The sequence below is a fragment of the Phyllobates terribilis genome, unplaced genomic scaffold (genome assembly GCF_046119375.1).
Source record: "Phyllobates terribilis strain yellow unplaced genomic scaffold, ASM4611937v1 Scaffold_8__6_contigs__length_399053987, whole genome shotgun sequence".
NCBI classification, from domain to species: domain Eukaryota; kingdom Metazoa; phylum Chordata; class Amphibia; order Anura; family Dendrobatidae; genus Phyllobates; species Phyllobates terribilis.
Window position 1 is genome coordinate 152,515,626 of NW_027362768.1, and position 18,786 is coordinate 152,534,411.

Consider the following 18,786-nt stretch of genomic DNA (forward strand, 5'->3'; position numbering starts at 1 on the left):
ATGACTTTCAGAGTCCCTCCATCATAAATAAAACAGGATGTGTCTGATGATGTGTCACACACCACATTGCCAGATAAGGTTGTAAAATGTTAAAATGACTTTTCCCAGTGAATGCATTTGTCTTAAAAAATAATGTAAAATAACCAAAACAATAGGATCTTTCTTTAGTATAAAAAACAGCGTCACCAATTTAACCTCAATGTAATCACATTGTTCAGCTCATGCACCTCCTCCTCCATCTTCGAAATGACTACATCAGTCACAAGCTGACAGCACTGCAGCACTGCCTTGGCCAAGCGGCAACAGGCTGTGCTGAAGATAACATGCTTAATGCTTAATTGACAAATCGCCCAGCGCTGAAGAGTTGTTGAAAGCTGTAACACAGCAGCCTGACCTGTGGCTCTCACCACTGAACATACAGCCAGGCATGGTCATGTGTGACAATGGGCGGAACCTGGTGACGGAGAAATGACAGCCGGGGTAGATAGGGTTTCCCTCTATGCTAGTCCTTTCACCGAGCTAAAGAATATGGCTGTGGTGAAATACAACTCCCACTGAGAAGCTGCTTCAGATTGAAAAACATTGTGCCCACCAGAAGATTTGATTCTGAGGGATAACCTTTCTCACCCGCTCAAGAGCACCATAGCAGCTGCAAAGTTAGCGCTATCATGAACTCTCCTGAGGTAGAAGCCAAGGCACACCAGAGGATTCTCTGGTGGGACCGTCCAACCCTGCCGAGAAGCAGTTCTGGCTAAGAAAAGTGTGTGGGAAGGTTCCCGGACACTCTATTTCTACTGAGGAGGAAACACATGCAAACACGGGGAGAACATACAAAGTCCTTGCAGATGTTGTCCTTGCTGGGATTTGAACCCAGGATCCCAGCGCTGCAAGGCTTCAGTGCTAACCACTGATCCAATGTGCTGCCGTTCACCCTCTAATATCTAACAGGCTGGAGAAATTTGCACCTACTGCCACTCTATCTTCAGCTCCTTTGTGAGAAAATGTATTTGGGCAGCCACTCAGTCTACCAAATAAAATTCCTGAGAAGGAAATTGGGGATGGCTTCGCTACTGGTACTGGGGGCAGTGCTAATACCATGGCGTTGTACCATAGCTTGCTGGAAATATTCCAGGCTGGTAGGAGGCAAGCAAATTCCCACAGAAAAGTACCAGCAGTAATGTTCAGGCCACATTTCAAGTGCAAGCAGCTTTAGAGGACTTCCTGGGAGAAATGACACGCAGAGTAGATACGGTTTCCCTCTATGCCAGTCCTTTCACCGAGCTAAATACAACTCTCAGCAAAAAAAGTTGTGGACTGGCTCCGTACCATCCCTGGCCAAATTCACCTGTCCACGTGTTTGTGGTTAGGCGGTCCTTCCCGGTAAGTGCACTGGGGAGTGCACGGGTAATGTTGCGGGACCCGTACTTGTGGAAGGCGGAGGCGATACCGGGAAATATAGTGGCGGCTGGGGACCGAGTATTGACACCCGGCTGCCGCCGGCATCTCAATGCCGTCCCAGCGTGGGAGAATTCTCCTGCTCAAGCGGTGACGTCATTTGCCGGCACTGCATGCGCAGGAGAATTCTCCACGCTGTCAGTGACGTGCATGAGGTGAGCTGAGTTCATTGGACGTGAACTTGGCTCATCTGGATGCCGTCACAGCCAGACACTAAGGAGCTTCACTGATGAGCTGTTAGAACCCTCTTGTTAGTTCTTTTTCTATTTTGTTGGTCACATGACTTTCTGCCTATATAATCCACCTCCGCCCTTCTGGCCTTGCTGGACTTCAGTGTTACATTTACTCTTAAGCTAGCCAGGTGCCTTGTACCTAACACTATAGTTTGCTTGGTCTTTGGACCACTAGTACTTTTTGTTTGTTTGTCTTTGCTCTGCTACAATTTCTGCTAGGAGGTGTCCAACTATATCCCTTAGTTCTTGTAGGGACCCCTCCCTTATATCTATAGGTCTGCGTTCAGACTAGCCGAGGACTTAGGCGGGTCTGTTCACAAGGAACAGGTCCCCCGCTGCATCGTAGGGAATCAGCTTAGTCCTATTGTAGGGACAGTTTTCCTATCTTTCCTTAGTGCCTGTAGCAGTTCATAACAGGAGCTTCTCCGTGTCTGCAGCATGGCAAGCTGGATGGCAGCATTCTGCTGCGATCCAGCCTGTCATGTCAATGTAGCAGAGCTGAAGGCGTCCTGGGAACCATGGAAAGGTAAGGATGAGGTTGGTTTATTATTTTACTTTTATTGCAGGAGATCATTGGCTTCAGCTGGAATGGGCGTGATGGTAAGTATGGTTTAATTTAGAACATTAAAGAATTGTGTCTCTATTTCAATTAAAGGATTTTATTCTGGGTGTTTGTGTATTTTTTTAACTTTCACTATGGGGTTAGTAATGGGGGTGTCTTATAGATGCCTCTCCATTACTAACCTGGGCTTGATGTCAGCTGGCATTATAAGCTGACATCAACCCCAGCCCTATTACCCCACTGCCACCGCTACAGGGCAGTGGGAAGAGCGAGGCTAAGTGCCAGAATTGGCACAACCTATGGATGCACGATTTCTGGGGCGGCTGACGGCTGGTGTTTCTAGCCTGGGAGGGGGCCAATATTCATGGCACCCTTCCTGCGCTATTAATATCAGCCCCCAGCTGTCTGCCTAGCCTTTGCTAGCTATTAAAATAGGGGGGACCCCACGTCATTTTTTTGAGGGGGTCCCCCATTTTAATAGCTAGTAAAGGCTAGGTATTCAGCTGGGGGCTGATATTAGTAGCCTGGGAAGCTCTGTGGGTATTACCCCCTCCCCAGGCTTCTAACATCTGCCCCAGCCGTCTGCTTAACCTCCGCGCTAGAGACTAAAATTACGGGGAACCTCACGCCAATTTTTTTTTAAATAAATCCTTTATTTTAACACTAAATGACAAGTACAGTAACAAACATTGCCACTGTACTTATATATGTGACTGACATGTTTCTATCTATCTAATCTATGTGTGATGCTCTATTCTTTCTGTTCTAAATTGTCAGGTACCGGTGTATGCCGCTGATGAATTGCCGGCTTTTCATGTTTCACTGTGAGCACTGTTCCCATCGATTTGGGCAATCACTGTAATGCCACAACCACCATGGCTGTGACATTACTGTGAGTGGCAGACAATCCCTGCATGATTGGTGCTCTAAATAGCGCCAAACATGCAGGACAAGAACCCGAGCTCCCGCCTAAGCATCTCGAAAGTACTCGGCGAGCTCCGAGCATCTCGAGTACTGAGATGCTCGGGCGAGTACCGAGCAGTGGCGAGCATGCTCGCTCATCACTACTGATGAGCTGATGATTTTCCTTTAACCCCTACTCCTTTACTAGAGAGCTAATGATTTCTCCTTTTTCCCCTCCTCCTTCACTGGTGACCTGATGAATTTTCCTTTTCCCCTCCTCCTTCACTGGCGAGCTGATGATTTCTCTATTTTCACCCCCTCCTTCACTGGTGAGCTCATGATCTTTCCTCTTTCACCTCCTCCTTCCCTGATAAGTTGATGATTTTTCCTTTTTCCCCTCCTCCTTCACTGGTGAGCTCATGATTTTTCCTTTTTCCCCTCCTTCTTCACTGGTGAGCGGATGATCTTTCCTTTTTCCCCTCCTCCTTCCCTGGTGAGCTAATGATTTTTTCCTTTTTCCCCTCCTCCTTCACTGGTGAGCTGATGATTTCTCCATTTTCTCCTCCTCCTTCACTTGTGAGCTGATGATTTCTCCATTTTCCCCTCCTTCTTCGCTCGCTGGTGAGCTGATGATCTTTCCTCTTTCCCCTCCCTCTTAACTGGAAAACTGATGACTTCTCCTTTTTCCTCCTTCTTTACTGGTGAGCTGATGATTTTCCTTTTCCCCTCCTCCTTCCCTGGTGAACTGATGATTTTTCCTTTCTCCCCTCCTACTTCACTGGTGAGCTGATGATTTTTCCTTTTTCCCATCCTCCTTTATTGATGAGCTGATGATTTCTTCTTTTTGCCCTTGCTCATATTATCTTACTTGTTTTGAATGTAGATAACATTTTCAGATGGCTTTCTAGAAATGTAATGGCCCCCTGAAATCCAGTGACATACATACTGTTTGAGAGCCTCCCTCTCCCAACTTGTTGCACATTTTTGCCACCCTGTAAAGAAAGACCCATGTTTTTTTTCCTTTCTTTTATCCCTTGGATCAATGCCCCATCTAATTGTTAAGAAGCCCCATTGAAAGGGAAAGTTTGGCATGAGTTCTTCCCAACCGGTAGTAAAGAGGAACGGACTATCCGGAGGAGGGCTCCCTCTCTCTAAGGTTCTCCGCATGGTCTGTGCCTATAGTCTACATGCCCTTGCATTTAGAGATGTAGCAGTCATTGAAAGAGTTTATCTTTTAAAGGATAGATCATCAATATGAGTTAGTGGGGTTATAACACATGGCATCCCCATCAATCACCAATGTAGTGACTGTTCTGCAGCTCAGCTCCAATCGAGTGCTGCACCTCAGCTCCACCATTTTGCTGGATTATTGAGAGGTATATTGGGGTTAATAAATAAAAAAAAAATCCTACTCACCCATACCTCACCTATGGCGCAGCCCTACTCTGGTCCAGTTGTTATCTTCGGTTCGGTCTTCACTTGGCCATCTTGGACATCTTATGGCGCTTGCCAGATTTGCGACCTCTTGTATTCATGTCGTCAAGACCAGTGAAGTGATACAGACTGGACCACAGAAGACGACCAAAGCTGGAAAGGTAAGGGCTGGATGGGTGAAAATTTTTTACCTGCCTGTTATATTCTGGCGTCTGGAGAGAACTCAAAAAGCAAAATTATAGAAATATAAATTTGCACTGAATAAAAGAGATGTGAATTGACAAATTCAGGCGATTCAGCGAATTTGAATTTTTGCAGATTCACTCTTCTATAGTAATTACTAATTAAGCATTTTATTTTAGTTTTTTTCAGTAAGAAAAATAAAACTCTCCAATTTCCACATAACATATTGCATGCAGGTATTGTGCCATCCGACCACATACCGGTGGTGTCGTCATATAAATCTCTGAAGGACACAGCAGGTTTTTGGATCTGTTTGTGTTGCTGATATTTTAACAACCTTGAAATAACTAAAAGAGGTCACCAGTTTTACCATACTATCTTTACATAATATTTCCCATTGCGCATTTTTCTTGAGTGGTTTACCGTGACAGATAAAACGTCTGTTTCATTTTTAGGGTATAAAATCCTTAAATTATATTTCTGGCTCCGGTATGATAATTTCATTTTTCCTTGAGTGCATTAAGTCACCGTATGAATACGCATTTTACATTTTAAGTTGGAGGTATAGTGTTTTATTATTTCAAGATTTTACGCTCATGATTTGGATAAATGTCAGGAAGCATCTTTATTTCCTTAATCCCCCAACTCCAAGGCTCCGAACTCTAAATATCATGTTCGTCTGAGTTATAGTCGCACCTGTACAATAGTGAGTGTGTATGGAGCCCAATATTTAATTTCAGAGTGACCTTCTTATGAACTACTGCAGACGCGCAACTTATCGATTCAGCCTGCATTTACTATAACAAACACGCGAATATAAGAAAGCTGAATATACACTGCAGACACTCTCGTTCAGTGAACAGCAATTTCCCCGGATCCACCCATACACAAATATGCAGAACCTGAGCCATCTCTAATGGAAGCTTATCTACTAAAAATACTTGATGAGCAACCTCATTTTTTTGATTTTGCATTCCAGCAATCATAACTTCTATCTATCTATCTATCTATCTATCTATCTATCTATCTATCTATCTATCTATCTATCTATCTACAGTGGGTACGGAAAGTATTCAGACCTCTTTAAATTTTTCACTTTGTTTCATTGCAGCCATTTGGTAAATTCTAAAAAGTTCATTTTTTTCTCATTAAAGTACACTCTGCGCCCCATCTTGACTGAAAAAAAACAGAAATGTAGAAATTTTTTGCAAATTTATTAAAAAAGAAAAACTGAAATATCACATGGTCATAAGTATTCAGACCCTTTGCTCAGTATTGAGTAGAAGCCCCCTTTTGAGCTAGTACAGCCATGAGTCTTCTTGGGAATGATGCAACAAGTTTTTCACACCTGGATTTGGGGATTCTTTGCCATTCTTCCTTGCAGATCCTCTCCAGTTCCGTCAGGTTGGATGGTGAACGTTGGTGGACAGCCATTTTCAGGTCTCTCCAGAGATGCTCAATTGGGTTTAGCTCAGGGCTCTGGCTGGGCCAGTCAAGAATAGTCACAGAGTTGTTTGAAGCCACTCCTTTGTTATTTTAGCTGTGTGCTTAGGGTCATGGTCTTGTTGGAAGGTGAACCTTTGGCCAAGTCTGAGGTCCAGAGCACTCTGGAAGAGGTTTTCATCCAGGATATCTCTGTACTTGGCCGCATTCATGTTTCCTTCAATTGCAACCAATCGTCCTGTCCCTGCAGCTGAAAAACACCCCCATAGCATGATGCTGCTACCACCATGTTTCACTGTTGGGATTGTATTGGGCAGGAGATGAGCAGTGCCTGGTTTTCTCCACAAATACCGCTTAGAATTATCATCAAAAAGTTTTATCTTCGTCTCATCAGACCAGAGAATCTTATTTCTCATAGTCTGGGAGTCCTTCATGTGTTTTTGAGCAAGCTCTATGTGGGCTTTCTTATGTCTTGCCCTGAGGAGAGGCTTCCGTCAGGCCACTCTGCCATAAAGGCCCAACTGGTGGAGGGCTGCAGTGATAGTTGACTTTGTGGAACTGTCCCCCATCTCTCTCCCTACTGCATCTCTGGAGCTCAGCCACAGTGATCTTGGGGTTCTTCTTTACCTCTCTCACCAAGGCTCTTCTCCCACGATTGCTCAGTTTGGCTGGATGGCCAGGTCTAGGAAGACTTCTAGTGGTCCCAAACTTCTTCCATTTAAGGATTATGGAGGCCACTGTGCTCTTAGGAACCTTGAGTACTGCAGAAATTCTTTTGTAACTTTGGCCAGATCTGTGTCTTACCACAATTCTGTCTCTGAGCTCCTTGGGCAGTTCCTTTGAGCTCATGATTCTCATTTGGTCTGACATGCACTGTGAGCTGTGAGGTCTTATATAGACAGGTGTGTGCCTTTCCAAATCAAGTCCTATCAGTTTAATTAAACACAGCTGGACTCCAGTGAAGGAGTAGAATCATCTCAAGGAGGATCACAAGGAAATGGACAGCATGTGACTTAAATATGAGTGTCTGAGCAAAGGGTCTGAATACTTAGGACCATGTGATATTTCAGTTTTTCTTTTTTAATAATTTTGCAAAATTTCTACATTTCTGTTTTTTTTCAGTCAAGATGGGGCGCAGAGTGTACTTTAATGAGAAAAAAAATGAACTTTATAGAATTTACCAAATGGCTGCAATGAAACAAAGAGTGAAAAAGTTAAAGGGGTCTGAATACTTTCCGTACCCACTGTGTCTTTCCATTATCTATCTATCTATCTATCTATCTATCTATCTATCTATCTATCTATCTATCTATCTATCTATCTATCTATCTATCTATCTATCCATCTATCTATTATCTATTCATTCCTCTATCTATCTTTTTGTCTATCTATCTATCTATCTAATATCTCTCATTTTTATCTGTAATGTTTTTCTGAGCGTTTCACTGTTATCATTTGTCTTCGGTTTCTTCGTTATTACTTTACCTTTTCCTTCCTTTTCCTGGTGTTTATCACCACAACCTGTTTTTCCCTTTTAGACCTCTATATTATTATGTCTATTATGTGGTTCTAGACGCAGCATGACAGGTCATTGTGACACACTCATGGCCGGCAATAAATCTTCATAAATCATGCTGGAATGCTTGGCAATCATCCAGAGACATTTTATTCCCCGATATCGCCCTTGCTCTCTGGAGCTCGCGCTTCGGGATGGATTTATATTATATATAAATATATATATTGTATGAATGCATTTTTTTATCTTGTCCTTCATGGATGTCTAGTGAGGGGAATGTGGGTAAAAAAAAAAAGTAATTGTGTGGATTTGTTAAACACATGTGCCTCAATTACGTGACCAGGAAAGATTTTTATTCCCTAGAAGAAAGCAATTAGGGTCCTTACTATGTGACAGAAAGCAGAGATCTTAAAAATTATGTAGAATTAATGTAGAAAGAATTTTTGGAAAATGAACATCCATTATTTGCTAAAATCCTGATAGCTGGAGACGAGCAAATTTATTACAGTGAAATTTGATTTTACTCGAATGTCGCAAAAAAAAAATATATATATTTTTTAGAATATGGATGTTAGTAAATTCGCTTTGCGCAGATTCATTCAGTTTGCCTTCTTCTTGCTGAACCTTACATTCATTATGCTGTGGGGTCTAGAGGGACATAATAAGAGACATTCAATTCCAGGGAATAATTTCTCTGCAAATCAAATTTCCTGGAAAAATCCGTACGATTTGGCGAATTCGGATTTTGTCAGATCTACTTATTTCTACTAAAAGAACTTTAAATTTTGCTTATTACCAGTGCTTCATACCTAGAACAATAGTTAAATCCTAAACCATAATTCTTTACATGAGTGTAAGAGGATTGAGATTTCTTCTCCTCTTATAAAAATTGTGTGACCAAATGAGAAACGTCTTATGAGTGATAGTGGAATTAGACAGTAATGTTTAAGGCTGTGTGCACACAGAGATTTTCTTGGACATTTTTGGAGAAGATACTGAGCAGAATCTGAGCGGAGACTCTCCAAATCTTCCTTCAATTCTAAAAACTTTGAGTTTCCACTTGGTTTCTGCCACGAAAACTCAGCAAAAATTCTCTGTGTGCACATAGTCTAAATCAGTCTTATTGATTAAAAGTAAAAAAAAAACTAAATAGGTAAATATATAATTATTAGGTTAGTGTCACTGTATTTTCTCTCATCCAAGAGAATCGGGCCGAATATGCTAATCATAGTGGGATCAGAGTGGAATCCGATTTTCTCAGATGAGGAGAAGATTGCAAAAAAAAATGTCTCCATCTTTTCCATTCTGTCAGTCTGTGAAAATCGGACTGCACTCAGATGTCATCCAAGTGCAGTCTGATTCTTACAAAGACTCAATATTTTCCTTGGACAGACACTGTCTAAAAAAGATCAGAAATGTGCATGGGATACAATAACATTGGTCCGAATGCAATCCAATGTTTGGACCAAAAATACGTTCTTCTGCACAATGCAATTAAATGCAAATTAAATCTATATCCTTAAAGCCCAAATTAGCTAAGACCTTTAATGCTTTTTTTTCATGATCATTTCTATATGCTTAAGTGGGGTGAAGGAGGGGTTAAAAGTAACAAAATTTGCTATCCTCAACTATTGTCGCTCCAGCGATGCCTCTCAGAGGACGTTGGTCATTTTTGACAAGCTGCAGTGTTGACGTCACTACTGCACTGGGCTCATGTGCTGTCCACATTGACATGACCGCTGATTCCAGTGATTGGCTGCAGCGGTTATGTGCAGAGGAATCATGATGTCACCACGGCAGCCTGTTAACATTGCTGGACCATTGTTGGTTGGGTAGAGCAAATTTTATTATTTTTAACCTACCCATGTCCGTAGAATAAAAAAAAATTGATGGCAGAAAACTTTTTTAGATTCCCCTTTACCCCCGAAGGTGGTTTGCACGTTAATGACCGGGCCAATTTTTACAATTCTGACCACTGTCACTTTATGAGGTAATTACTCTGGAACGCTTCAACGGATCCCCCTGATTCTGAGATTGTTTTTTCGTGACATATTGTACTTCATGATAGTGGTAAAATTTCTTCGATATCACTCGCGTTTATTTGTGAAAAAATAGAAAATTTGGCAAAAATTTAGAAAATGTCACAATTTTCAAACTTTGAATTTTCATGCCCTTAAATCAGAGAGATATGTCACACAAAATAGTTAATAAATAACATTTCCCAAATGTCTGCTTTACATCAGCACCATTTTGGAACCAATATTTTTTTTGTTAAGAAGGTATAAAGGTTAAAAGTTGACCAGCGATTTCTCATTTTTTCCAACAAAATTTGCAAAACCATTTTTTTAGGGACCACATCACATTTGAAGTGACTTTGAGGGGCTTTTATGGCAGAAAAGACCGAAAAGTGACATCATTCTAAAAACTGCACCCCTCAAGGTGCTCAAAACCACATTCAAGAAGTTTATTAACCCTTCAGGTGCTTCACAGGAATTTTTGGAATGTGGAAGAAAAAAATTAACATTTAACTTTTTTCACAAAAATGTTACTTTAGGCCCCAATTTTTCTATTTTCGCAAGGGTAACAGGAAAAAATGGACTCCAAAATTTGTTGTGCAATTTCTCCTGAGTATGCTGATACCCCATATGTGGGGAAAATACACTGTTTGGGTGCATGGCAGGGTTCAGAAGGGAAGGAGCACTGTGTGACTTTTTGAGTGCAAAATTGGCTGGAATTGAGAGCGGACGCCATGTCGCGTTTGGAGAGCCCCTGATGCGCCTAAATAGTGGAAACCCCCCATAAGTGACCCCATTTTGGAAACTAGACCCCTCAAGGATTTATCAAGGGGTATAGTGAACATTTTGAACCCAGATGTATAACACAGAATTTGATAACATTACGTCATCATATTGAATAAGTTGTCATTAGTCTTGAGCGCAAGTGCTACTTCAACTTGCATCGAGTACTCGGGTATACACAAAGTATCGTGGGTGCTCAAGTGACATGCTCGAGTCCCCGCCCACATGTTTCACGGTTGATAGACACCAAAAAAAAAACATGTGTGGGTGGCTCGTGCATGGCAGGCAATCCCCGCAAGTTTTTTTTGGCCACAAAACATATGGGGCAGAGACTCGAGCATGTCACTCGAGCACCCGCGATACTTTGTGTATACCCGAGCACCCAATGCAAACTCAAGTAGTGAGCACTTGCGCTCAACACTAGTCACCATATCCTCATCATTTTTGCTTCTTTACTTTTGAAAAAATCCCAACACAACCCTAACCCTAACAGAACCCTAGCACAACCCTAACCCTATCACAGCCTCAACCCTAACCCTAGCACAACCCTAACCCTATCACAACCTCAACCCTAACTCTAGCACAACCCTAACCCTAGTACAACCCTAACCCTGGCACAGCCCTAACCCTAGCACAGCCCTAACCCTAGAGTTTATTTTTTACTCCGTTCCTCGTGTGGTATAAATGATTTGGCGACTTTATTCTTCAGTTTGGTGCGATGCCAGCGATGCCATAATCATATCGGGTTTTTATGTTTGGCAGCTGTCACATACTAAAAGACTAGTTTTTGCAATCATTTTTCCATATTTCCACCGACAGGGTAATGTGATGGCTTGTTTTTTGCGGGACAAGTTTATGTTTTTATTGGTACCATTTTCAGGCACGTGACATTTTTTGATCGCTTTCTATTCCGATTTTTGGGAGGCAGAATAAACAAAAACCAACAACTCAGGAATTATTTATTTATTTTTTATGCCGTTACACATGTGGTAAAATTGATAAGGCAGCTTTATTCTTCGGGTCAGTAGGTTTACAGCGGTACCACATTTATATCTTTTTTTATGTTTTGGCGCTTTTACACAGTAAAAACTATTTTATAGAAAAAATATTTTTTATTGCTTTATTCTGACAGCTATAACTTTTATATTTTTCAGCTGATGTAGCTGTATGGCAGCTTGTTTTTTGAGGGACAAGATGACGTTTTCAGCAGTACCATTTTTATTTACATTCGTCTTTTTGATCGCGTTTTATTCCATTTTTTGTTTGGCGGTATGATGATAAAGCTTAGTTTTTTGCTTCGTTTTTTATTTTTACTTTTTACCGTGTTCACTAAATGGGTTAACTAATGGAACAGTTTTATAGGTCAGGTTTTTCCGGACGCGGTAATATCAAATATGTGTACTTTTATTGTTTGTTTTTTTTCAGAATAATATTTATTTATGGGTACAGTATATTTATATTTTTTTGGATTATTTTTTCATTTCTTTTTAATATTTTTACATTTATTTATTTTTACTTTCTGATACTTTTTTTAACTTTTACACCTTGTCCCACTATGGGACTTTCATTTCTTGCAGGCTGATCGCTTGTATAGCATAGAGATGCAGCAGGATCCCTTTGCTATACAGCCTGTCAGCGCTGCACAGGCACAAGTTACTTTGATCGCAGCATTTCAGGGGTTAATGTGCCGGGAGTGGTGCGGGACCGCTCCCTGCACATAGCACTGGGTGTCAGCTGTGACATTCAGCTGACACCCGGCGGCAATCGTGCCCGCACAGCCTGTGTGCGGGCCTGATTGCCGGTCGGTAATAGTACGGTTGGTCCAATTGGCCCAGGTCGGTGAGACGTACTATTACTGACCGCGTCAGAAAGGAGTTAATAAAAATAGTTTCCTGACTTTTTTCACTGTGGATTTGTATGATGATTTGTACAGAAAAAATTGTACAGCAGAGAAGTAAAATAAAAGAAGAGGCTTATATGTTCCTATCAGCTATCCTCTTTCACACCGCTCCTTTGTAATTACCTAGAAGTCTCCTGTGCATTTTCCAGCACCGCAGCTCGCTCGGATGCTGTCGCTCTTCATCGCCATGTCTTGTGCCAGAGCGCAGCAGCTGCCAGCTGGGGACAATGCTGCCCTGATCTCTGCTCCTGTACTGTATTAAATAACAATATATTTGCATGACTGAATACTTGGCTTGTAATTCAATCTTGTGCTTCACTTGCTGCTCATAAACCTATTAAGCTTTTTTGTCATCGGCTGAGCCACCGTTGATTGAATTACAGCCCCGCCGCTCAGCGCAAATCGCATTCTAGGAGCAGCAACAAGTGAGTCGATGATTTATGCTGTGCGGTGAGTGTGTATTTGCAATTTCCTAATGTGCTCCCGTTAATCTACCCGATGAAGGATGGAAATCTCATTTTGCTGGAACAAAGAGCAATGTGAGGATAACTTAGTCCAAACACTGTAAGAGGCCATTCTATAAATGCTATACATCTATCGACCGATCCATCGATCAATGGGTCCATGTGTCTTTGTTTTTGGCTGACCGTCTCTCTGCTTGTTGATCAGGATATACGACTCTATGTTTTACTTCACTACTTTGTATTTGTGGCTAAAGACCTTACTGCTTAAATAGTCCCTGTAACGTCAGACAATTTTATCTCATTTTATAGATATTGTAATAAATAGACAAATCTCTACAATTTTATAAATGGTCAACCTCAACAAATCCCTCCAAGGTGCCAGTCACTGGGTGTCTCCCTATTGTCTAACTTGCAATCCACTGCCTGTTGTTAGGTGCAATCTGTCTCTAACAGCTGAGACTCCCTAGACCGACTGCAGGGAATGGGGGCAGGTCTTTGTCTCTCCGCTCCTGCTCTCCTGTCTGTCACACTGAATACAGGCATAACAGGGGAACAAAATGGCCATATTCTCATATGGACCAAAATAATCTCTTGGGCCCCAAAAGCTCCAGAGACCAATGTGTGACTGCATCCACTGATCCCCTGTACCTGCTATAACTATTCTCTTCTTTCGCTCTCCCTTTCTCTGTCTCTCTTTCCATCTTCTCTTCCTTCTCTTATCCCTCTCCCTCTCACTTTGTCTCTTCTCCATTTTATCTCTCTATCTCTCTCACTCTTCTCCTTCCCCATCTCTCTATCTCCTCTCTCTCTCTTGCTCTCTGTCTGGTCTCTCTCTGTCTGGTTCCTCTCTCTTTCCTCTCTCTGCCTCTTCACCCTCTCCTTCTACGAATAACTTTCTGTGTCGTCTTCATCTCCTTCCCCTCTATCTCTCACTCTTCTCCATCTCCCACTTTTCCCTCTGTTCCTCTTTGTCTGTTCCCTCTCCTCCCTCTCTTCTCCCTCCTTCTCATGCTCTCTCTTCTCCCTCTCCCCTTCCCTCTCTCATCATTTTCCCTCTCTTCTCTTGCTCCCCTTCTCCTCCCCTCTTCTCCAGCTCCACTCTTCTCTTCTTCTCCATCTCATTTCCCTCTGCTCTCCCTCTCTCTTCTCTCATTGTTTTACCTCTCTGCCACATATTCTCATCCCTCTCTCGCTCTTTCTATTTCTGTCTCTTATCCCTCTCTCTATTATCCCTCTCTCATTCCCTCTCTCTCCTCTCACTCTCTTCCCTCTCTCCTTTTTTTCTCTGTCTGGTCCCCTCTTTCTCTCTCACCTCCCTCTCTCTATTTTCTCTTTCCCATTCCCTTTCTCTGCTCTCTCTTCCCTCTTTCCTTTTTATCTGTCTCATCTCTCTCTTTCTCTCTATTCTTCCTCTCCCCTTCCCTCTCCTCCTTTTTGCTCTGTCATGGTCCTCTCTTTCTATCTCTATTTCTCTCTCTTCCATCTCTCCTTTTTGCTCTGTCTCCACCCTCTCTTTCTCTCTCTGTCTCTCTCACCTCCCTCTCTCTATTCTTCCTCTCCCCTTCAATCTCTCCTCTTACTCTCTTCCCTTTCGTCCTTTTGCTCTCATCCCTCTTTCTCTCTCTATTCTCCTCCCTCTTTCTCTTCTCCACCCTCTCTTGCCTTTGTCACCTTCCCTTTCTCTCTCTGTCTCTATATTGGTGTGCTATTTAATCAAGAAAAAGTAAATAATAGCAAACAAAATTAGGAAATATTGATTCTCCTAAAACTATACAAAGAGTCATTCTGAACTAAGAGCATTTGTGTTGCACTCAGTACAGATGACACATGTTTGCTGCCTTTCTATGATGGTTACAGTCCATTACAGTTGTACCTATTCTCAGCCTTTCAGTAAGCGCCAGGTGTGTGGCTCTTGGGTTTACAAAGCTTCTTTACATGTATGGTATTACATAGGAATTCTAGCTACAGTCAAGGGTTTGGCTCCTTTCCTGGACATTTAGTCATAAAATAACCATAGGACTAAGTGGTAGCATTGCACATGTTGGATGCACGCATTTGTCTAATGACTAGTAAATTTAATAAAAATAATCATAGTAAAAGAAAAATATATTCTATAAGTTCTCTGATTTGTAAATGCACATTGATATCTGTTATGTCTCATTTTGTGAGTTGGATTCTTGAAGCCCTCGGTCCAGATGAGCACTTATTGTACAGCATAGACAGATGACATTGGTGCAGCGAGGTGAATAGCTTGGAGCAACAGAGGCTGTAAAGGCTGGATGGAGTAGGATAGTAGACTACAAGAAAGACAGAGACTCGGCATAGGGAAACCATTGAAGCAGAGTCAAGAAGATGTCACATCAGAGAAGACGTGGCGATGTGGCTGATCTGATTAGATCAGGAGACTCAAAGTAGCAAAATAGGAGAGATGAATAGATCATGAGACACGCTGTAATAATGTGACAAGCTCAGTGATGTAGCAGAGTCCAATGATGTAGCAGATTTAAGAAGGTCAAGAGACTGACTATTGTTATATAATGTAGCAGAGCCAAGCAACGTAGCAGAATTGGCTAGGTTAGGAGACTCACTGTAGCAATGTAGCAGAGCACAGTGATGTAGCACAATTTAAGTAGGTTAGTAGACTCACTGTACTATGTAGCAGAGCCCAGTGAGGTAACAGAATAGAGTAAGTGACAGCTAAGCCCCCTGAAGAATCCCATGTGAAACGCCCATTGGAATCAGGCATAGGTACACTATGAACCTGGGTAAGGTGTTTCTAGCTCTTTGATATACTTCTTTCTATGCCCTGTCTGCCACACTTGTGGGTTACATATAGACCACATTAGTGCATTCATGTAGGTGTAATGGATAAATATTGCCCTGCTGGGATTATAAATGATTATATACTGATCAGGCTATGATATGGTCCAGGTTATCCTTTGCTTAGCTATTTTGAGTTACGAGTGTACTGTAACATCTTTATACACCCATGGGTATTTCTTCTTCTGAGTAGTGATGAGCGGACACAAACTTAAAAGTTTGGGGTTCAGGGACAGTCAGTGTCTGGTGTTAAACACTGAACACGGACTTCTCCCGGAATGTTCGGAGTTCCAGGGAAAATCTGTTGGAGAGAGAGAGAATATTTTCCAGATCAAAAGTCTGGGTGCCCATTGTTTTCTATGGGGTTCAGATTCTGGTTCAATTTTGGTACAGTTCTAATCCCTGAACCGAACTTTGGAATAAAATTCGGGTCGGGTACCAGAACCCGAACTTCCATGAGTCCTCTCATCCCTACTTCTGAGCCCTCACTGGGAACCTTGCTTTTTATTTTTATTTTGCTTTAAGTAAATCTTTGATATTTATCATACTTGCTGATGTTATTATTATGTCTTTTTAACGTAATATTAATAAAGTTCACATTTTATTTATCATCTGGAGATTGCGACTTCTCATCTTTCTAGGTTTCACATCACCGTACTGAGTAGCAGAGCCCAGCGATGTAGCAGAATAGACTAAGTGAGGACACTCACTATAGTGATGTATCAGAGCTAAGTATGCCACAGGACACTCACTGTAATGATTTAGTACAAGTTAGCAATGTAGAAAAGCTGAGTTAGTACAAACATAAAGTGGCGGTGGAGCAAAATGGTAATGTGGATTCCAAATACCTGAATACTCAGGCGATTTGCTTCTAACCTTAACTTTTATGGAAGAAGGACCACAGAGGTGCACACCAGATTATATGGTAATCCGATGCACAGAGGAACCGAAACAGCCGATCGGAGTAGAAGGTGGACAGTAGAGCTTGTTCTGGAGCCATGACAGGTGAGTAATAATACCACCGATAATCTGCAGTGTAATTGGTTTAAATGTAAAACTTATAGGTGTATAACACATATTTGAGCTAGTTTTAGTGTTTTGGAAGCCTGTAACTTTTTTATAGTAATAAACTCATGGGTCCTAGTCTACATAGAGTTTAGAGCTCAGTTTTAAGAGACAAAACTCCAAATCCCCTACAAAAAATCCTGGCTGGCTACAGCCAACACTAGAGGGAGCTAACCGTATACAGTTAAAGGGGTTGACTTATCACAAACAAATAGAATCTGTGGCTCCGGATAGAAGCCAGACAACTACCTTGCAGTGACTCCAACAGGGAAAATGTAGAATTACACTGTGGCCATTCAGATGAATACAGTGCATGGACGGCTCAAGAGGTGGACCACCTATATGATGTGTATATTCTCTAATAGGACATACAGAGAGGGATGGTCTTCATGAGATGACCTCTTTAACAAGTTCAACTCAATAGCTTTCATACCATGTTGATGCCTCACCACTGCCTTTGTTGCATCCATGATGGCACTCGGAGCATCCACATCTCTACACACCACCAGCCATGGACATGACCCCTAAGAAGTCCTTATCTTTTGTTTTAGGAACAATCAGCTTTTCACCCCTCCATATGTAGTTGTACAAGCGCAGATCCCGTGAAGGTGTTTTGCTGACACTCGGCCTCCGCTCACCACATTCGCTTTGTCAGCTATTTTCTACTGTACACTGAACATTTTCTAGCTTTCATTCTCCGAAAATGATATTTTCCATGGCTGGCTCACATCTTTTCAAGGGCTGCAGAGTTTCCTTTGGGCATATTTCATAACCCCATCAACTCTTTACTCTTTGCTTACAATAAGCATGGAGCTTACATGGAGCAATTTACTATTTCCTCTATTTCAAGCCAAGATTAGGACTATAGAGAATAGTGGCCCTTTAAATGATCCTATTGCATGAAAACATAACAGAAAAGGGCCAATAATGGCATTTTATAACCCTACATAGGTTAACCGTAACTGCAAAATAACATATGTGTCTTTTTCCAGATGTGTAATGTGAAGCTCCTAAGTTATAATACAAAATCTGTACCAGGATCCCCTTCCAACATGTGCCATTTGTAATATAGGTGCATTTGGGCTTCCTTAGACACCAAGGACCAGGCACAAATGATAGCTCTGCGTCCCCATAGCTATGCTCCTGTCTCAATGAAAATGTCATGCTGTCACGCACTGTGTGGTAAAGACTAAGTGCAACATGATGGGATGAGGGGAAGGTAGCCCAGACACTAGGGAAAGGGGAAGTGGAGACCCCTAGGCTGATCTAATAACACCCTGCCTACCCTATTGTCCCTATATTGGTTCCACACCAATCGCCAACCAGGAAACCTAAGCCCTGTATATCCCTAGAGCTAGGCCATAGATAGGGAGGGGGGATGAGCACTGGTCAGTCCCCACTATAAACTAAAGACAACAAGGGAGACAAACAAAGGGGGAAAATTTAGCTTGAGCAGACTCCAGAGAGATACACCAAACGTCCTCCAAGGGCACCAGTGAGGAAGCTAGCCGACTGCTATAGCAACAAGCCTTCACAAGGGAAAATGAGACTATCACCGACGACTCCCTGAAGCAGACTGAGAGTTTATAAACACACATACAAGGGTGTGTCAATAAGAGAAGGAGGGAGGTTGCCGCTGGGTCCAAAAGTCAGAAGGATTAAGAAGGCGTCTGCAATGCCAAATGCAGTGACCTTCTGCAGCCAGATGCAGAACGTGACATCCTCGACACATGCAGAGTCAGGAACAAGATCTCTTGTGGCCCTTGGGCTAAATAATGTATAAGGGCCCCTATTTTTTATTGGTAAAAATAAAGGGACAAAGAAAAAGTAGTAAGAATTAGATAGCTAAATATACTAAAAAAAAGTCTGTCAGCACAAAGTGACTTTTCATACCAAGCACAGCTGCTCGATGCACCCTTGGTGTGGCCAAGGAGTTCGTTGCACCTTCCCACCTACTTACTTTTTCCTTATCTCCACCCTCTTCTTCCTTGATTGACAGCTTTGGCTTTA